Source organism: Cavia porcellus, unplaced genomic scaffold, assembly GCF_034190915.1.
Source record: "Cavia porcellus strain 051 isolate PalLab524CR breed Dunkin Hartley unplaced genomic scaffold, mCavPor4.1 scaffold_11, whole genome shotgun sequence".
Classification (NCBI taxonomy): Eukaryota; Metazoa; Chordata; class Mammalia; order Rodentia; family Caviidae; genus Cavia; species Cavia porcellus.
The window spans coordinates 45,205,004-45,227,409 of record NW_026947494.1 but is presented as its reverse complement, the minus strand read 5'-3'; the positions used below and the strand labels follow the sequence as shown (position 1 = coordinate 45,227,409).

The 22,406-nt window shown below is 40.3% G+C and overlaps 1 long non-coding RNA gene across 2 annotated transcripts in view; it reads left to right on the top strand.

The window, feature by feature from the left end:
* The first annotated feature begins 1,843 nt into the window (after positions 1 to 1,843).
* The window catches only part of LOC134477996 (uncharacterized), a 37,949-nt gene continuing 17,386 nt past the window's right edge, over positions 1,844 to 22,406 (top strand). Inside the window, exon 1 of one of the 2 annotated variants that reach the window (XR_010050333.1) lies at positions 1,844 to 2,013. This is a non-coding gene — a long non-coding RNA (uncharacterized LOC134477996). The remainder of the gene's footprint in view (positions 2,014 to 22,406) is intronic. The other variant, XR_010050334.1, reaches the window with a different exon arrangement.

Sequence of the window (22,406 nt, the reverse complement as noted above, 5' to 3'; positions counted from 1 at the left end):
TGAGGAAGTACCATGGGGAACCCAAAGAACTAAAACTAAAATACATCACAAATAATGGTTGAGCAAGTAATAAGAGTGTAGATCAATAAATAGCTTTTGACACCTCTGTTTCCAGAGTAGAGAAAGCTTGGAAAGTGCCAAAGCCACACAGTAGCATCCTGTGATGGGGCTTGCGAAAAAGGCAGAGGAAGAGGAAACCCAACCAGAAAGGCTGCAGGTAAAGAAGTCTAAGGCCAAGCTTAGAACAGCAGATGAAGGGCCTTGCAGTACTTGCCAGTATATCAGACAAACCAAATGAGGAACATGGAAGAAATAGCTCCTAGACCCATGCTCCCCAGGATCTTCAGGAGAAGGAGGAGGCAGAAACTGCCAGTTGCAGGCACAGGGAGTCTGAAGCCTGGACCAGTGGTAGTGGTAGGAATCTGGCCATACCTGGGCAGGATCTGAGAAGGGAGGGAGGAGCAGATAGAGAGCAGAAGCTGAGCCTCTGCTACCAAGGTGGCTTCTCCTTAAGCTTTTCTTAAAAAAAAAAAAAAAAAAGTGCATTCGTGTGTGTATGTGTGTGTGTGTGTGTGTGTGTGTGTGTACTGCTCATCTTAACTGAAATACAAGACAGAACATAGGTGGAACTACAGTGGTACTTGTCATTAATTGGTTGTGGGAGGTGCAATAAGTACCCAAAACAACAAGCACCAAACAAATTGGTTTGGTTGGTATTGAATCCCAAGGCAACTGACACCAACAAAATTTTCATGTCAAAATATGTCAGGTACCAAAACTGACAAGTTTTAAGGTATGAGCATAGTCCTCCACTACGCATCTGTCAGCATAAAGCTTTAGTGTATCCTTCCTCAGTGGCAGTCCCCAGAACCAGGTAAATCATTGCAAAATAACCTTTATTACTGACATTGACACTATTACATAAGACCACTAAGATGCATGGTTCTGAGCCCAGTCTCACCATGTGCGGAACCTATTTGGTTCTTTTCCCCAACCTGACTGTGGAAACCACCCCCCCAAAAAAACCCCTCTATTTTTCAGCATTTATTGAGCACCTCCTATACTGTTGGTACCAGACTCAAGAGAATATTAACAGTATATCCCTGCCTTTGAAGGAAAGCCAGAATGCTTTTTTCAGGTTCATTTTTAAGTGATTTAGAAGATAAGGGTAGCTAGGTATTGTTTATGTAGATTGGGCACTACTTTAAGGAATATAGTAATATCTTTTGCTGTGATCCATAATTATAATAATGTTCATATTTGCATAATGCTTTGCAGTTTCTAAAAAGGTTATTCATGTTTAATTTCACTTAGTTTTTTTATGACAATCTTGTGAGGTGGGTGACCAGAGTATCCTTATCCTCAAATTGTATAGGGAGAAACAGGACACCAAGTGAGTGACCTGCTGAAGTTCTAAAGCTGGTCAGTGGTGAAGCTAAATCCCAATGTTATGACTTTAAATTTAGGGGCCTCATTACTATTCTCCTTCCTTTAAGAAAAAACTAGGAGATACACTGTGAACTCCTGCAGCAGTAGATTTGTCTAGGTTACTGCAGGCTTCTACTCACACTCCTACAACCATGTGCTATGCATATCAGACAATAATGCAGGATTATCAGTTGATATTAAAGTTCCAGCAGTGAGAGAGAATAGAAACTGTCACCCTTCTCTTTTCTCATCACTAGATTTTAAAGATTCTGACAACATGCCTTTGCTTGTGTTCACTATCCTGTATAGAATTGCACCTAAATATTTGTTAGTACAGAAAATTTCATTTCCCAGATGTCTAGGGCATTCCAGATAGGAGCTTAAAGGATGACACTACCACATTTGTGAAACTTTTCACTCACATTATAATATCTATCTTATCTTCAGTCTGATGACAAGTTTGAGAAATCCCTTGGAGAATTTGGACTTTGCAACTGCTCAAGACAAGACAAGTGGACAGTTTTAATAACCTTCCTGTGAATATTATAAAGGCCTTCAGAAAGGATCATTAGCACTACTCCAGAGGTAAGTCAGGTATTAGACTCAAAATTCAAGGCTCCAGAAAATGCTCATTTTGTTACCATCTTCTAGAATTCATCCAGAGCTGAGAACAATTTATTTTAAGCTAAAATAAGCATTTATTTTAACTCCAGTTGCTCAAATTTAAGAAAGTGGCATTATCTTAGGGAAGCGACATTTGATGGTTTTCTCTTTGGTATGAAATGAATTTTAGTTTTTCTCTACGGCCAATAGGCATGATGATGAAATAATCCATGGATGATTGTTGACCTCAGCTACCCAACTTGTATTCAGCAAATACAAAATCTACTTCAGTTGAGTCTCTACCCTATCAGCAGGGAAGAAAGGGGACAATTATTTGGCGATAATTACTCTGAAGGCAGTAATCTCTGGCAGCTGTAGAGAAGAGACATAATTACCTCCTACCACCCCTAACCTTTTAAAATAGAGCTCTGAAAGCTTGATAAGAGGGGCTGAGGATGTGTGTACAGCCTCGAAATAACTCTCTGTCCACTTCCATCACTCAGGCTTTAATTAAATACAATTCATACTTCTTCAGAAACTTGAGATGATTCACATTAAGGAAGTTTATAAATAAGGGGCAGGGCCATACAAATGTCACACATTCCTACATTGTTCAGTTCCTCTTGTCCAAGTCAGGCTTTTTCCAGCTCCTGCACTGAAGCCTGCTTTTTCTCCCTGAGGTGATAAAGGTAGAGTTGGAGAAGAACTGGATTCTTTCCTGGAAATTTTGGGAGAGGATTGCAGAAAGGAAGACATGCAAATAAATATGGAAGTTAAAATTCAGATAAGTACCGATGATTGGCAATTGTATGCCATAAAGTGCTTTTCTCGTGGAAATAGATTCTTAACAAAGGAAGAAAATACTTCAGAACCTTTTAAAAATGACTTTACTCAGTCTTTCTCCAGCTTTCTGAAAACTTAACTATCCAGCTCATAGTAGCATTTGAAAGTAGAAGAATGCTCATTCAGTTTTATGTTGTGATTTTTCTGGCTGTTCTCTGAGAAGCAGAGAAAAATGGGTCAAATGGCAAAGACATGTAGTCAGAGGTAGGCTGTTGATGATACAGACTGCAATGGTTTACTTTCACAATATAAATAAATATGCCTTTTTATGTGTTGCACACAAACTTTGGGTGCATTTTAAAATCTGATGAAAATATTTTGGTATGGAGATTCTTCTGTCCATTTCAAACTGTTTGATTAAATACTCTAAGCATAAATTGTTAGCAATGTTGAGAAATTCACAGGGTCCTAATTATGCATTTAAATGTATTTAATGAAAGCCAGACATGGGCTTTCATTGTTAACTCCCTAGCTACTTTTCCCCATCCCTTCCTAAAGCCTGCAGCTCCACACATCATGCTGGTCATAATTCATGGACATGTTGTAAAACATGGTTCCCTCTCCTCTCCTGATCCTTTGTCCGTGTCTCCATCTCACCAGTGGTGCACAATCCATTGTATTGCACTTTTATAGCACACCCCTGTTACAATGCAGCTGCTGGTTGAAGATTAATGAGCATGGCTATAAAGAACAAGAGCAAGAGCGAGGCCAAGACAAGTTTACTGCATCACATGCGATACTAGGCTTCCTGCTGAAGTTGTGTGACTCCATGGGTTCTCTAGCATGTGAATGCTTTGCTCCTGCTTCAAGAGTTACTAAGTTGGTACTATTAATGTATCTGAGTAGGAAAGTGTCAGAAGTCTCTGCAAAAAGGTACATGGTACATTCCTCTTGTCTCCAGTGAGTAATGTTGCAAATAAGTACTGCCCATTTCTAGTTGTATTCATGTGACAGAATGAATCTGCCTGGCTTGACTGCACCCAGAGAATGAGTGTAACAACCTTCTTGATTTCTGGAGTTCTGAAACAGCCTTCTCAAACCATAATGAGCGCCAAGATCACTTGCAGGTCTTGTTGAAATGCAGGTTCTGCTCCCATAGATCTGGAATAGGGCCTGTGATTCTGTATCCCTGAAGGACTCAGTGATCTCAGCCTTGCTGGTTGTGGGCTACATTTGAGGTGCAGCTGCTAGTGGATCCTGGAACAAGGAAAGATGAGTATATGGGATCCACATTGACTCCTTTGGTCCATCTCAGACCTGAGTTTAGAAATTGAGTCTCCTTTACATACTTTAAGACACAGGATGTTTGATACTTTTTTCTTTGTTGTTGATGATTTGAACTACAACTATATCTGGAATACATTTTAGAAAAAATTCTTATTGTACATATTTGTTTATCAGTGCAGTTAAACACATGACTTGCTACTTATTAACACCAATCATTGTTGTCTCCACCTTGATAGCAGTATTAATGTGAGCACTATCAGTTATCTTAGCTACAAAAAACATCTGTGTGGGGTGATTAACAATGATTTTTCCCTTGGTAATGACAGTGAGCCCACAAGTGGGTCTGGAACAACCATCATTTGGTGGTTGATGGTCTCGTTCAGACTCAGTCAACTTGTCACTTAAAATTGCTTTATCTGATGGTTAGACCTCTGTCTCTTCCCTGCTGGAATCCTCAATCTGTGTCCACATATTAGAATTGTATGAGAGCTATATGAAAATTGATGAGTAGAATCAATTTCTATCACCCTGAAGTTTAAATGGAAGACAGCAGGCCCATTGTTTACTTTGTCCCATAGATTATAAAGAAAACACATGGAAGGTTCCTTTCACTTTCTTCCTTCTTAGAAGTAGAAGAGATGGACCCCACATTGTAGGTCTGTAGAGGCAGGAGTCCCAATCATACCATTCTCATTTTCTGCCACGGTCTTCTCTTTGCCTCCTTTCTCAGCCTGTCACAGGTTAAAGAGGAATCGCAGAGCTGTGAAAGAGGTTTCTCTAGGCAGCCTCTGGGTCTTATGGAGTGTGGTCATTGTGGAGTGAAAGATGGGTGGGTACAGGGATTAAAGGGAGAGAAAGTGGATCCAGAGTGTCATTTCCAAGCTGCGGGGCCAGAGGCTGCTGACTTCAGGCTGGAAGCATGTGGGAAAGCATGTGAGTGAGCTTGGAAACCAGGGCCTCTATGAGGGTCTCATATGTTTGGAACTCTTCATGCCGGTGAAGTGCTGTGCTGATGCTCTCTCCATGCCTTGTTTAAGGATTCCTCCTTTAAATAGTTCTGTGTAGCCAATCCTCATAGCCTCATTTTAGAGAAAGGCACTCATGTATGGCAAAGAGAGATAAAGCATTTGGCTTCACTGGACTGCTAAAAGTCAGAGCAGTCCTGGAACTTAAGCCTGCCTCCTAGTCCCTTGAGATTCTACCCCACAAAGCAGGGCAATGTGGGAAATAGTAAGACTTTTTGTAACCTAAGGCAGATAACAGGGCGGCAGGCAGGCTGAAATCCAGAGACAAAACTGGTGCTGGTGACAGTTTACATTGTTTAAAAATCCACCCTATTTGTTGAATCCAACAGTGGTGTTGATAGACTTAGTTTTTACAGAAGGCTAATTAAGTGCCCTTTTAGAATTTCCATATTCTGTGCAGAATTAGGTTTCTTAATGCTACTTGGTCTGCAGATAGTTACAATAGAAATTTCTTGGTGTGCAAGGAGCTAATGATGGTACTAATGGTTCGTCTCATAATGTCAGGGACCAGAAGATCCCCATAGGATGTTCTAAGAAATATCACAGAAGTCAACTCAGCTTCTTTGTGGTTCAACCACAAATTGCTAAGGGTTTGTTTGAAGTCCTGGAATTCTGAAGGTTATAGGCCCACCCTGTAAAAGAATGCTGAGCTCTGTACAATCCTAGTGGGAGGAACCAAACCTACTTAAGGGAATTTAAACATGAGTTGAAATCCTCAAATGTTTATCATGAGGAATTGAAATTTGTGGTTGTAGGAGTCATCTATGCCAGCACAGGTTAAACTTTACTGTGCATAGGAATCATTTTGTTGAAATGCAGATTTTGTTTTCCTGGGGTGTGGGGAGAGTACAGAGCTCTGTGTTTCCAAGTTTCTGGGCAGTGGAGATGTTGGGGGCCCACAAAGCACTCTTGAATAACAAGGATCTGCGGTACTGTTCCCTTCCTTCTTCCTGTTCCCTTTCTCCAGCCACATCAGACTCACTCACTTCATGATAATTTTAATTAGGGAGGCAGAATAACCAGAAAAACAGAGCAAATCTTCTGAGCAGATTCCTTCTAGGAATCTTTGTGGAAGCATATTTTGACTGTACAAAGAGGTTACAAGGACAACAAAAATATGGGGGTGGGTTGTAGTCAAATATACTTTGGAAATGTTGCATTGGAAGTTTAATAGATTTCTTCCTTTAATTATTTTTCAGAGCCTTTAATTGTTTAGTGTATATTGTGACTCACCAGGGGTAAATTTTCTCAAATTCATTTGACTGAAGAATATACTTTTTGGAAAATGTAAAGTGCATAATGTTCACTGACAATGGCTATTTCAGACACTGACATTGGTGGTCACATGAGAGAAGTGCCACTTCCCTATTGTGCAAATGTGAAATTGTTGCTATTTGCATAAGATCAGAGTAATTTTGAAATAACCTGAACCTTAAAAAAAAAAAAAAAAGAAGCAGTGTGATGGGTTTGCTGTGGGTCATACGCATGTATAAAGCTGGCCATGTGATGTGGAAGGGGAAAATTGATATGCATTATTTATTTTTTGTAGTAGGCATGGAAATGCAACCCCAGCCTGGCTTTATGTTTTATTTTAAGAGGATCTTGCTATGTCACTAAATTTTACAGGCTGAGCTTGAACTTGTGGTCCTCCTCCACAGTTCCAAGATTACATACATGCACCATCATTCCCAACCAGAACTGAAATAAACATATGAAGAAAGAGTTAAGCAAATAAAGTGGAGAAATCATCTAGAGAATCCTGACATGTAGAAAGCAGTTAGTCAAGGAGTCAGTTAGTCCAAGGAGAATAATTATATACAGGACACAGAGTTTATCATATTATTTTATGATGGTCAACCAGAGTTAAATACAAGAAAGTGCAGGAAATCTGTCCACAATACTAATGACCTAGAAAATCCAGCCAAGGGCCTGGATCCCAAGGTAATATCATTCATGAATCCATATGAAGACCTAGAGCCCAAGAAAATGCCTCTCACAAGTCTAACTGGAGATCTGAACCTATGACAATTGACTCATGCAAGTCTGTTTCATGGATCTGCACTGGGAAGGCCCAAAGTTCAGTTGTAGAAGGTAGAGAGTTTATGCCAGTGGGGTGAAGGATCTGTGCCAGTAGGTTGAGCGTTCTACACTGGAGCCAAGAAATGACACTCAAAATAAGGACTAGAGCTCCCTTGAAAAGTACCACAGCCATCCTCAGTGACAGGGAGGTCCAGAGCTCCTCCAATGATGAAAGCAGCCAAGTGCATATCAGGAAGCCAGCATGACCAACTTCTGGAGATTAAACAGCATGTATCTTCCCCGTGGAGCCAGGAAGTGATGCTCAAAGCAAGGACTAAGCTACTCGAAAGTGAATCACAGCACACTCAGTGACAAGGTCCTGAGCTCCTCCAATGATAATGGCCAAATTTATATCAGGGAAGCTAGCCATGACAAGCTCCTCCAGGAGAACCAATGGCTCCAAACAACAACACTAGGAGAGTCCACAGTGTCTCACTCTTCCTCTCCACATCTCTTTTTATGGTGGCAACTTTACTTAGGTGGGCCATCTATAATTAGCACCATGCTTATTTAATTCAACTAGTGTTAAGTTGGCCACCAGTTTTTAGTCCATGATAGAGGGCTTAGTTCATGAAGCTAGGAAAGGGAGGGTGAGGAAATAGGAGCCAGGCAAATTCCAGGGGACTGATACCACTGTCATTCCTTTAGAGTGCCCAGTAACTGAACCCTTTCCTTCAGGAATATCTCCTCACCTGATAAAGCAGAGTCTGCCTCTCTCTTAGAGGAGTTGAATGTGGGGCAGACCCCATGTTTCCTCCATTTACTCTGTGGCTGAACAATGGGCATAATTGTCTTGGTCTCCACCAATCAGAACTGCCTTTCCCAGACTCTAACACAGAACAAAAACAGGCCTTGAACATACTGCCTTCTGGTGAGGGCAGGACAGAGGTGCTTCTGTATTTAGTTTCCAGGGACTGTGTTTCTATAACCAGTGCACACAATCCAGGGCTGACTAGGCACATAGACTAGGGCTGGGTCATTGCCCAAGAGCAATGCTTGTAGTGTCTTCCTTGGCCCAGTTATGTCCTAATTCAGGACATTGTTCTAAGTGGAGTCTCTGAGTTCAGTTTGCACAATTTTAGACACTCTGAGCTACCCTTGCTGGCTTTTCATAACTTCTTTTTTCTTCTTAAATGAATGAGTTGTTTTCTACTCCTAACAGACATAGAGGATCAATGGAATCTCTTACTGGTGTCTTCAATCTTTTTTTTTTTTTCTTTCTTTGTCTCTCTTTTTGAGATAGAGTCTCACTATGCAATTCAGACTGGTTTGGAACGCACTTTGTAGCTTAAGCTGGTCTTGAACTCACAATGATCCTTCTGCCTCAGCCTCCCAAGTGCTGGGATTACAGGTGTGTGCTACCACGCTTGGATGGTTATCTTCAATCTTGAATGGAAATTCTAAGGTAGACTTTGGGTTTCATGAAGGAAATTCTGATGATTGAGATCAAAGGCACTCAAATCAGATCAGCCAATGGTCTGGTCCAGAATAATACATGGAGCACCCTCCATGTGTCAGACATGATGATAGCCACAAGTGATGTTTGCTTTTGTGGAGATTCAGGTGTAGAAGATACAAGTTAGATATAACTACCAACTATGAAGATGAGGGCAATGAGACTATGTGGTACAATAATCTACCAAGATGCAAATTGGTGGAAGAGAAATGGTTTCCTTAAAGACAGACCCTTTCATCTGAGGTTCCAGGAATGGGTAGGAAGTAATTAGATTGGATGAGAGAAAGGAATAAGGGCCATTTCAGCAGAGAGAACTAAGTGCACATATACCCCGTGTTTAGTTTGTATACTGCAAGTTGTTCTCAGCGTAGCAAGATGGTTTTGTGGCTTCAGTGGTCATCTCCTCTATTAAAAGACAGCTGTAGGTAGATAATGGGGAGAAAAAAATCAGAGTTATAAATCATATTAGGTAATGGGGTTGGGGAACCAAACAAAAAACTCTTGTTCTTAAAGGCACGTGGTCCTGGAGGCCTCTGTCTACTCAAGGTATATCTTGTCCTTTCTTGGGAAATGAGTTTCCGCCTTTTCTTTTTTTAAAATTTAATTTAATTTTATTTTAAAGAGAAAAAAGAAAAAACAGGTAAACCAGGAAGCAAACAAACCAAAAACAATAACAACAACAACAAAACCCCAAAGCGTAGCAAAGCAAAACAAAAAAACACCCCAATAGCTATATTTAGGTTTACAAAACAAGATAATAGGAAATTTTAAAAAAATTTTTTAAAAAGAGATTAAGACAAAAGAGGACATAACAAAGCAGATCAGCTCAGAATAATGTAAGCAACACAGTATTTCATCACAAGACAACCCATAATTAACAGTAACTACCATAATGTCTCTTTCTTTGAAATAGTTGAACATAAGTTCATATACAATAGCATCAAACATAACAAAACAATATAAAACCATTCAAGAGAATGAAAGTATTAAAGGGCATTCAGATCCAAGATAATAGAAATTTAACAATGGTTGTGATACTGCACATTGTTTTCTTCAAAGTAGTTTCTCAGGCCACTAGACACAGAAATTTTAAAAAGTCAGTAAAATAGATCAAAACATTGGATTTCAAAAACCATTCAGGAGGAAATCCCCCACAGTTACCACAGTGCACATTGTGGTCTTCCAAGTAAATGCCCAGACCAACAGTCCCAGGTCCACGAGACCAACCAACTAATACAAACATCTAGCTTTTCCTATTCCTTCAGGTGCTATCATCTCACCCAGAGTCCTCCTCTTACCCCGAGATAGGGGCTGGGGATGTTCTGGTTTCTCATCCCATGCACCGACTGGCTTATGGGAAGGCATGGTTTGTCTTGCTGCCGTGTATATCTTACCAATCCACATGGCGGAACCTGCTTCATAGGGAGGTGTGGTTCTGCTTCTCGCTGAGTTTCTTCCTGATCTGCATGGCAGAGCCTGTTCCATGGGAAGGCCTCTTCATTTCTAGTGGAGAGTGAAGCGCAGAGCTGACCCCAGCCCTCACAATTCCCCAGCAGTACCAAAGGTTTTGCTGGCTGCTGCAGGCAGGTGGGCCACCAGACAAGAAGGGGGAAGAGGGTGGCCCAGTGCATAAAAGCCTATCGCCCACTTCGGCATGAACTTAGATACAGCCAGCCAAAGCAGGCCACTGGATGTAATTTCCCACATTGTTCTGTTTCTGTCTGGTCTCCCTGGAAATGGTCCTTATCAAGGGAAATGCAGCAGAATGATATTCCCATTTCTATGCAAAAATTGAGGGGGAAGGGAGTTAAAATCCAAATTCTACATGGATTTTTCAAAAACCTGAACTCCTCAAAGTCTGTGTATTTAAAATCCCATGTGACTATGAAAGTCCAGCTTAAATGTCACCTCTCGAGGAAGTCTTCCTCAGTCCTCCCAAATGGAAGTGATTCCTACCCTTTAGGCATCCCAGAACCTGGAGGTCATGGTTCTCAGGACATGTCTGTTTTGAACGGTAGTCATTTGGATCCATCTCACTTTCTTTTTTTTATTTATTTTTTATTTTATTTTAAAGGGATTAAGACAAGGGCAGAACAAAGCAGATCAGAACAGAACTATGTAAGCAACACAGTACTTCACCACAAGAAAATCCGATATTAACAGTGGCTACCATAATGTCCCTTTCTTTGAAATAGTTGAGCATACCTTCACATATGATAGTATCAAACATAACAAAATAGTATAAAACCATTAAAGAGAATTAAAGTATAACAGGGCATTCAGAACCAAATAACAAAAAATGAACATTGGCTACTATATTACCTCATTTTCCATAAAAAATGTGTTAAAACTTTCACACATATTAAAATCCAATAAGATACAACATGATAGAACCAATGGAAATAGAAGAACAAAAGCATGGGAAGACTTCAAAGCAAGCTGATATTAAATCAGCAATGGCTATTATAATGTCTCATTCCCTTCATACCATCACATATAATAAAATCAAACAAAACAGAATAAAATCATTCCAACTAATGAATGAAAAAATTATAAGGCTTCAAAGCAATGTAATGGGGAATCATGATAACCATAGACTTTTATGTACTGTTACTGTTTCTTATACTAGGGAGACTATACGGTATTTATACATTTGAATTTGATTTATTTTGCTTATGAGTATGGTCTCAAGTTATGTCCATTTATTTGTAAATATCTCAGTTGTGATCATTCTTTATAGCGGAGTAGTAGTACTCCATTGTATAAAAGTACCATAATGTTTTTATCCATTCCTGTTATTGGACTGTTAGGTTGTTTCCAAGATATGGCTATTACAAATTGTGCTGCTATAAACATGGGTGCACATATATCACTGTAGTATGATGTTTTCAGTTCTTCTGGGAATATGCCTAGAAGTGGAATAGCTGGGTCAAATGGGACTTCCAAATTTCAGCTTTTTGAGAAATCTCCAGACTGACCTCCACAATGGTTGCACCAGTCTACACTCCCATCAACAGTGCAGGAGAGTTCCTTTTTCTCCACAGCCTCTCTAGCATTTGTTGTTGGTAGTTTTCTTGATCCTGGCCATTCTTCATTTCTCTAATGAGTAATGATGATGAACATTTTGTCATGTCTTTATTTGCCATTTGTATTTCTTCATCTGAGAATTGTGTATTCATCTCAGATGCTCATTTTTGGATTGGGTCTTTGAATTTCAAGGATCTGATTTTTAAAATTTTTATTATTAATATTTAATTTTTAAATTTATATGTTTTAGACAGAAGTCCTTTATCTGAAGGATAGCTCTCTAAGACTTTTTCCCAGTTTGTGGATTTTCTTTTCACTATGCTGGAGATTTCTTTTGACATGCAGAAACTTTTTAATAAGATGTGATCCCAGTTATTGATTCTGGGAAGTATTTGCTTTGCAGTTTGATTCCTGTTCATGAATTCTCTACCTACCCCTATGTCTTCAATGTTTTTATCTAATTTGTCTTCCAACAGATTCAGTGTTTCTGTTTTAATTTTCAGATCTTTGATCCATTTACATTTTAGTTTAGTATATGGTAATAGGCATGGGTCTAGTTTTAGTTTTCAGCATATAGATAGCCATTTTTTCCAGCACCATTTATTAAAGAGACTGTCTTTTTTCCAGTGAATGTATTTAGCCCCTTTATCAAAGATAAGGTGGTTGAGTGTGTTTGTAGTTGTGGCTGTATCTTTTAATCTATTCCATTGATCTTCAGATCTGTTTTTATTCCAGTACTATGTTGATTTTATTATAGTAGCTTTGTAGTATAACTTTAAGTCAGGGATTGTGATGCCTCCTGCCTTGTCTTTGCTGCTTAGAATTGCCCTTGTTATTCTAGATCTCTTCTGATTCCAGATGAATTTTAGGAGTGATTTCTCTGGATCTATGAGGTATGTTGATGGTATTAGCATTGGGATTGTACTGAATCTGTATAACAGTTTTGGAAGAATGGCCATTTTCACAATATTTATTCTTCCTATCCATGAACAAGGGATGTCTTTACATTTTCTGAGATCCTCTTTGCTTTTTTTTTAGGTTATTATAATTTTCCCTGTATAGGTCTTTCACTTCTTTCATGAGAGTGATTCCTAAATATTTCATTTTTTTTTTTTTGGTTGCTAGTGTGAAGGGTGTGGCTTCTCTTATTTCTCTTTCAGTGATTTTGTTGTTAGTGTATAGGAATGCTATTGATTTTTGAATATTGAATTTGTATCCAGCTACATTGTTGAATTTATTTGTTATATCTAAGAGTCTTCCAATGGAGTTTTCCAGGTCTTCTATGTAGAGTATCACGTCATCTGCAAATAATGATAATTTAACTTTCAATTTTCCTATCTTTACTCCTTTTATTTCTCTCTCTTGTCTATTTGCTCTGGCTAGTATTTGCAGTATTATGTTGAATAGGAGTGGTAATAAGCAACATCCTTGTCTTGTGCCTGATTTTAAGGTAAAGGCATTCAGTTTTTGGTCATTTAATATGATACTGGCTGTTGGCTTGTCATAGATGGCCTTTATCATGTTGAGGTAAAGACCATTTTTCCCATTTTCTGTGAGGTTCTTATCATGAATGAGTGTTGGACCTTATCAAAAGCTTTTTCTGCATCTATAGAAATGATCATGTGATTCTTAGTTTTGGTTCTATTGATATGGTGGACTACATTTATTGATTTACATCTGTTGAACCATCCCTGTATGCCTGGGATGAATCTCACTTGGTCATGGTGTATAATTTTCTTGATGATTTGCTGCGTCTTGTTTGCCAATATTTTATTGAGGATTTTTGCATTGTATGTTCATTAGGAAGATTGGCCTGTAGTTCTCTTTTTTAGTTGGGTCTTTCTCAGGTTTTGATACTAGAGTAATATTTGCTTCCAGGAATGAAGAACTGCTTACAAAGAGTAATATTTGCTCTAGTAATATTTTACTAGAGTAATATTTGCTTCCAGGAATGAAGAACTGCTTACAAAGAGTAATATTTGCTCTAGTAATATTTTACTAGAGTAATATTTGCTTCCAGGAATGAAGAACTGCTTACAAAGAACCGCTTCCCTTTTGATTTCATTGAAATGTTTAAGGAGTGTTGGCATTAAGTCTTCTTTGTATTTCTTGTAGAATTCTACAGTGAATCCGTCTGGGCTTGGACTCTTCTTTGTAGATAAAGAGTTAATTATATTTTCAATTTCATTAATAGAAATTGGGTTATTCAGCAGTTTTACATCTTCTTGACCCACCTTTGGTACTTCATATGTTTCTAGGAATCTGTCCATTTCTTCTATGTTATCGAACCTATGAGAGTAGAGGTTTTTGAAATAGGTGTTGATGATCTTCTGTATTTCCACCGAGCTGGTAACGATTTCATCTTTTTCATTCCTTATTGCATAAATTTGAGCTTTTCCTTTCCCTTTCTAGTAAAATCAATTTTATTCTTTCAAAGAACTGACTGTTTCATTCACTGATAATTTGGATTGCTTTCTTAGTCTCTATTGTGTTAATTTCTGCTCTGATTGTTATAATTTCCTCCCTTCTTTTGGCTTTGGGCTTGACTTGCTCTTGTTTTTCTAGATGTTTAAAGTGCAGCATCAGGTTGTTTATTTGTGTTCATTCTGTTTTCCTGATGTGGGAACTCAGGAATAAATGCAATAAATTTTCTTCTGAGGACTGCTTTCATTGTATCCCTCAGATTCCAGTAAACTGTATTTGTATTTTCATTTGCGTGTAGGTATTGTTTAATTTCTTCTTTAATTTCCTCTGTGACCCACTGATTACTTAAGGGTGTGTTATTCAATTTCCATGTGTTTGTGGGGTTTTTGCAGTTTCTTTTATCATTAATTTCTAATTTCATGGTGCTATGATTTGACAACATACGTGGGATAATTTCAACTCCTCTGCATTTACTTAAATCCTATGGACTAGTATATGGTCTATTTTAGAGAATGTTTCATGTACTGCTGAGAAGAATGTATATTCTGATGTTGTTGGATGGAACACTCCGTATATGTCTATCAAGTCCATTTGATCACAGTTGTGAATCACAGTTGTGATTCAATTCTGTTATTTCTTTGCTGATATTCTGTCTGGTTGATCTGTCCCTTGGTATCAATGGTGTGTTAAGGTCTCCTGTTATAATTGTGTTATTGCTAAGTTGATTTTTCATTTTTGTTAATCCTTGCTTTGTATACTGGGATGCTCTGGAATTTGATGCATATGTATTTAAGATAGTTATCTCTTCCTCTTGAACTTTGCCCCTAACTAGTATGTAGTCACCTTCTTTATCTCTTTGGATCATTCTTGGTTTGAAGTTCACATTGCCTGCAAAACAGCATAGCTACTCTCATTTTTTGGGGGGGATTCCTGCTGCATGAAATATTATTTTCCATCCTTTGACTTTCAGTCTGAGTTTCCTTTTGGGTTAGATGGGTTTCTTGTAGATAGCGTAAGGTTGGATGTTGTTTCATGATCCGTTCTGGCAGTCTCTTTCTTTTCATTGGTGAATTGAAACCATTTACATTAATGGTTATAACTGTTACATGTTGGTTTATTATTGACATTTTATCTTTCTGCTGTTGCATCTTTACATTTCCATTCTGTTTGTTTGCCTTGCTTAGTGGTTTTTTCCTAAGTGTATCTAAACTGTCTTTCAGTATTCTTTGCAGGGTTGGTTTGGTAATCATGAAGTTCTTTAGCTGTTCATTTTCATGGAAGTATCTTATTTCTCCACCCATTTTGAAGGACAGTTTTGCAGGATATTTCAGTCTAGGTTGGAAATTGTTTTTCTTCAGGACCTGAAGTGTTTCGCTATATGCTCTTCTTGATTTCATTGTATGTGTTGAGAAGTCTGCTGTGATTCTGATAGGTTTTTCTTTATAGGTGATCTGTCTTTTCTCTCTAACAGCTTTTAATATTCTGTTCATATGTTGGATTTCTGGGATGGTGATTATTAGAGGTCTGGGTGTAGTTTTATTTTGGTTATGGCTATTTGGGGTTCTATATGCTTCACTAATCCATATGTCCATTTCCATTCTCATGTTTGGGAAATTTTCAGCTAATACTTCTGTAAATAGCCTCTTGATATCATTTGTGTTATCCCCTTCTTTTTCATTTATCCCTATCAATGTTATATTGTTTTTCTTTGAATCATCTTGCAGCTGTTGGATTGTTATTTCCTGATTCCTTGTTATTTTAAAAAGAATTTTCCTTTCCTGTTCACTAGCTGTAATCTTGTCTTCAAGGTCTGAAATTCTATCTTCACTTTTTTTGAGGTGGTTTTGACAATTTTCAATGGAATTTTTGATTTTGTGTATATATCTTATCTGCTTCATGTATTCTTTTTGTTTCTTATGTTGTTCATCTAAGGATTCTATTTTTTGACTTTGTTCCTCTAATTTTTAAACTGTGTCTTCTTTAGATGTGTCGGCATTTCTTTCATTACTTTTATCATTTCTTCTTTTACCTGGGAGATTATTTCTAATTTGAATTTCTTTAAAGCTTCCTGGAGTTGCTTCTTTATTTCAGTTGCTATTATTTAAGGTATTTCAGGTGTATGGCATATATTTTATTCTATGTACATGGCTCCTAGGCTTTCTTGAGATGGGCTGGAGGTTTGAGATTGCATTTTGGTCTTTCATCTTGTCATTTTTCTGTATTTCCATATTTCAATTGATATTCCAAAGCTTCCCCTGGGCATGTTATGAATTGCCTCCTGCACCCTCAGCTCCTGGGACTGAATGGAGGTTGATGAGTGTGATCCACTCAGGCCTACAGGACCTCCTGTGCCACCTCCAGTGTTTCAGGAAGCTGGGCAGGCTCCTAACCACTGTGGATGATAGTCCAAAGCTCTCCCTGGGCTGGCACAAATGCCTTGGATCTCACCTCACATGCCCTCAGCTCCCCTGATTGAAGAAAGTCACTGAACTTGGTCTGTCCAGCCTGTGAAACCTCCCAAGCCTAATCTAGTGTGTTGGAAGCTGGACAGGCACTTAACTATTGGCAGTAATGATCTTAAACTTTCCCCCCTGGGCCTGTGCAGGTGTGTTCAAACTCACCTCAAGCAGCCCCAGTTCTCCAGATTGAAAGAAGGTCACTGGGCATGGCCCAGCTGGGCCATGAAACCTGCAGAGCCCAGTATAGTGTGGCTGGAAGCTGGGTCGGTCCTTAGCCACTGGGAGGATGATCTTAAAGTCTCTCTAGGCCTGCACTGGTGTGCTGGAACTCACCTCAAGCAGCCCCAGTTCCCCAGATTGAAAGAAAGTTGCTGGGCATGGCACAGCCAGGCTGCGAAAACTGCAGAGTCCAGTCTAGTGTGGCTGGAAGTTGGGTGGGTCCTTCACTACTGGGAGCGATGATCTTAAACTCTCCCCTAGCCAGCACCAGTGTGCTTGGGTCCATCTCACTTTCTAGCATACTGCAGTTTAATGAGTAGAGAGCCATATAGCATAGGGAACCTGAATGACCAAAGTGGTTTGTACATAGCAGATGCTGTCTGAAAAAAGTTGAAGCAGAATAACTGAAAGTTGATTTTTAATAAAAACTCCCCCTTTTATCACAAATTTATATTTGTTTTATAGACATACTATTGCTATTACTGTTTATGTAACAATACATTATAGAGCAACTAAAACCACAACTGAATTATAATTCTCATCTCCAAAATTTTACATGTTGTACTCTTTTTTTTTTGTCTTTTTTTTTTTTTTTTTCATTTTTATCGGTACCGGGGATCGAACTCACGACCGCCTGCTAGCAAGGCAGGTACTTATGCCGCTGAGCTAAATCCCCAGCCCCACATGTTGTACTCTTAATCTCCTATACCTCAGATCATGACTGTTTAGACATAGCACCTTTGGAATGGAATCAAATATTAAATGAGGTCACTCGTATGGTCCCAATCTCCAATATGATTGACATTCTTATAAGAAGAGAAGATTTTTGTCTCCTTATAAGCAGGAACATAAGGAAACTATGTGAAGGTAAGAGAAGAGGGAGAGACTTCAAAAGAAACCAGTCTGACCTCTCACTGATCTCAGATGTGTACCTCCATAATCACAGTAAAACAAATTTCTGTTGTTAGCTACCCTAGATGTGATTCTTAGTTATGGCAAGATTAGCAAACTAAAGATAGCTCTAACTTTGTGTACTATGTGAAATAATTAAGGAATTTTCACTTTATTTAAGCCTCTCAATGAAGCAGTATTACATGGGACATGACATCCAGATTCAAATTCTAGTCCTCCTATTTGCTTGCTATGTGATTTCAAGCTACTCACCTAACCTTTCTGAGCTTTGATTTTCTTATTTATAACATCATCTAACTTGTGGAGTTGTGGAGAAAACTAAGCAAAACAGTGCACAAGTGCCTTCCTGTCTCACTGTCAAGGATTATTCCCATAGTTGATCCTAATGAAACTGAGTGAAGAGCCTAGACAGCTTCATGCTGGGCTCCTTTTACTGCAATCTGGATAGCTGCCTGAGGGAGGATTGTGAGCCTTTGACACCTTTGATCACTGTAGTTCCACATGGGCTGTGCACGTGCTTTGCAGCAGAGCACGGGCGCCACTGATCCCTGAAGTTTATTTGTGAGCTAATGGGTGGGACAGGCTGTCCATTTCTCAGCCTTTTCCACCACAATTAGCTGTTGTCATAAATTACCATAATCATGTGTTCCCTCCTCATGGAACCTTTGCCACACTAATTCTCTCCAAATGGGCAGGGCCTGTGGGCCCTGTGCCTCTCCTGAGGTGAAAGTGATTAATTAGAAAAGCAGCCAGCCCACGTGTGTTTGGGTGCAAGTGCTGGGGTCAGCAGCCATGGGTGGCCACATTTGAGGAAACTATTTCTTCTATCCTTTGGAAAAACCAGCTTCCATAGTATTCTAGGGTGGGATACACTCGATGCCAGAATGTGGAGTCCCAGCTTCCCTCTGGGGTGCTGGGATTCAGAAACCTGGGGTGCTGGGAAGAGCTCCAATGGTCAAGCTCGGAGGACAATTTCAGCACAGGGAGGAGAGGGGTGGGTGATTGGCTTCAGAGAAGATACTATTTTCAGGGGATGGTCAAAAAGGCAAGAGACAGGGAGGCAGGGTTTGATCAGGCTGTGTTGGTCAGGATCAGCCTGAGCTGTGGCCTTAAGGGGCTTTCTGCAGCCACTGTTGTTTTCATTGCCCTGGCAACCGGCAAAGAAATAGATTACGCCCAGTGCAGGTGCACAAGAGCTGAACAGAATCTCTTTGCTTCAACAGCCTGAGCTAACCCCAGACAGCAACCTTGGTCAGACTCCTCCCAGGATGATTTGCTGAAAGTTTCAATGTGTGGATATTGTAATGTAGAAACTTTGAAAGCAAGGGGTTTTTACTATAGGGGCTGTAGGCAGCACCAGGGTGGCCTGGCTGTTGGCTGAGCCTGGGGGTGGAAAGGTCACCAGGATCTCCTGCCTGCCCCCACTTAGCTTTCCTGCTCTGGTAGCTGTAGTCCAGCAGCTGCATCCGGGACCCCGTTGAGGAAGTTCAGGGCTGAGCCATTCCTGGACTTGCACCTTCACTCATAATTCTGAGGAGCAGGGCTGCCAAGGAGGTTGTGGAGGCTCCCTCACTTCTGAGGTCACCCCTGTTGAGTCACTCTACTCTGCACACACTTGGGTTTTCCTTCTGCAAGGGGATCATCAGGGTGGAAATAGTCAAGTTTGCTATAAAAATAGGAGAAAAGTTTCTGTGAAATCCTCTGAGGTAGTTAAAGAGGGCCTTGACCTCTTCCTAAGAGCAAAAGTTCAAGAAGTCTCCATTTCTGATGAATTTATTCCTCTGCCTAGTCCACTGTGTAACCTGAAGTTTCAGGATTGAGGTTATCTAGAAAACCCAACCCATCATCAAATCCTGCAGTTCTCTTTACTATGTGTATCCAGAAACTGTCCTCTCCTGCCACCTGCACAGTGATGACCTTGGTCTAGCACCATTGCTTCTGGCCTAGATTACTGTAGCTGCCTCTAAACTTGACTCTCTGCCTTTGTCCCTAAATTCTCTAGGTCTTCTTGTCCAGCAGCTGGGCAACCTTTCTACACCCTGTGGAGCTCATTAGAGTCCTTTCGTCTACGACCTCATTACTTCCTTCCCCTCTCACTCCTTGCATAGAATCCGTGCTGGTCTCCCTGCTGCTTCTTGAACCTACCAAGCATATTCCTGCCCTGGAACATTTGTACTTGGCTTTTCTTTGTCTGCAGTGTTCACCCCTGAGATGTCTTTATGATTTATGCCTTGCCTCCTTCAGCTCTCTGTTTAGCTGTCACCTTCTTAGTGAGGGCTTCCTTAGTCACCCACCTAAAATATTATCTCTAATCTCCACCACTTTCTAGCCCAAGCTTACTTTTTCTTCATATCATTTGTCATATCCTGAAATGGACACTTATATATTTTTGGTGTTATTTTATCCCACCAATATTTCAGCTACAAAGAGAGAATTTGATAACTTCCTCCTAAGTCTCTAGTACCTGGAACTGTGCTTGGTATTTAGGAAGTACTAAATGATCTTTAAGTTGTATAAATGAATGAATAAGTGGGATGGAAGAACATATATATACATTTTCCTTTTTATCAGTACCGGGGATCGAACTCACGACTGCCTGCTTGCAAGGCGGGTACTTATGCCACTGAGCTAAACCTCAAGCTCCATTAAGTGGAAGTTTTTATCTTATCTATTTGGATGTCTCCCCTTTGAAGAGTTTTGTTTTACCACAAGAATCTTCCGCAATGCTCATACACAGCAGATCCCCTACTATATTTGGGGTGCTGCCTGGCCCTACCCCCAGATAATAAGAACACTCTTAGGGCATTGATGTGAGAACAGGGGTTGGTATGGAGCCCAAGCAGGCTCTTTGGAGGGGCTGGTCTTTTAGATGCAGGAGCCTTAGTGAGAACTATTCTGAGAGGGGATGAGAAGAAGGGATAAGGACACGGAGGCTCTTGAAATGGGCAGGAAGGTAGGCAGGAAATTGCAGATATAATTTTAACATCCATAAGTCTACAGTCAGTCTCTTCCCATAAGAGGAGAGTCACAGGCTGGCCTGGGGAGGGAAGAAACCCCAATCAGGGTGCACTCATGGGGGTTGCCAGCTTCCCATCAAATACCGGTTCCCCCCTGTAATACACTGGATACCTTCTCCCTCATATTTTCCTTTAACATACAATGTTGAGATAAACATAAGAATTACTTCACATAATATGAAAATACTGAAGAAAGCGGAAACACAAAAATGCTGCCAATCCAAGAAAGCTGCACATTTCAATCTTTTTGAGCTCCTCTAGACTCACAGTTGCCTGTGGAGCTGGGCGTGCTTGGCCAATCTACTGTGGCGCTCAGTGCAGGACATGTGACGGGAAGCAGTCTCTACGTGAAGTGTGAAAAGAAGCCCCCACCCAAAAGTTAAGAGGCTGCTAAGAGGAAAGAAAAGTTTGTGCAGCTAACACAACATGGAGCTTGCCAAAATCATCCTGCCTTAATTGTCTTGTCAGCAGAGCCACTTTTCCAAAGAGCTAGTGACTCGTGACTTGGTTGCTTGATTGTGCTTGTCCCTAGCTGGAACCTCCACCCCAGTACGCACTATTTCTCTGTATTTGCACTTGTAGGGCATTCTTCAGGCTGAAGCCTCAGAGGTTCTGTGAGAGCACAATGCTCTCTTCTCAGGATGTGAATGCCTGCAAATGTCATATTGCTTATCTCGCTCTGTGCAACACCCAGCAGCTGCTGGTGCTTAATGAGGAGGAGGCACAGGGCTCTGAGAATCATCCTGTGTGTGCTTTGTTCATGCTTTTGCAGCTGATTTAAGAGCAAGAAAGGAACAAACTCGATCTGATGTCTTTACTCCAGAGATCAGTCCACATCCTTCCTAGAGCAGGAAGAGCAGGTGACTGGGACACCGGACATTTGGCAAGCTGGTGGCCTTCCTGCTTTGGCATGCTTTGCCGGGGTTTTCATGAAAAGACAATGACCTTTATAAAAAAACAACGACCTTTGCAGAGATCTCCAAATCCTGGCAGCTCAGCAGTGAGCTCAGTTCCAAAACCATTCCTATTGCCTTTCCCAACAGAGTCGAACAAGTAGAAAGAAAGCCTTTTAAAAAAAATTCACCAAAGTTTTTGGCAAAGCTTAGGAGCTCTCTCCCTCACCCTGTAATTAAAGCAGAAGTAAACAGTAAAAGGATATCAAATTGCAGTTCACTTTGGTAATAGGTGCCCAGGTGGAGCTGCTGCTTGTAAGGACCTGTGGCTTGAGCCAGAAGGGCAGCCTCTCTGAGGAGCACTCCTTTGAGTCCCCAGATCTGACACATCAAGGTGAAGACTGAGGATTTGGATCTGAGAAGCAAGAAAGGGTGAATCATCTGGGCCATATTAAGAAAGAACAAAATTTTTTCCTCATCCAGAGTTGCTCTCCTTGCACCAACTCTGAGCCACCTCTCATTTTTGAAAGTCATTCCTGTACCGCATCTACCACCTTTCCTAAGAGAGGCATGTAAACCCACGGAGCCCAAGCACACTTGGCTCCCTGCAGGACACAGTGTATGTGAGGACGCTGCCTCACACTGACTTCCTCTGTTTCCTGCTTCTGCCACTCACCAGCAGGGTGGCCCAGAAGGTCACCTCCAAGTTTCTGCTTTCTCACCCTAAAAAAGGTGAACATCAATAGTACTTAGTTTATAAGGTTTGTACCAGGTTTGCACAAAAAAAACTTATC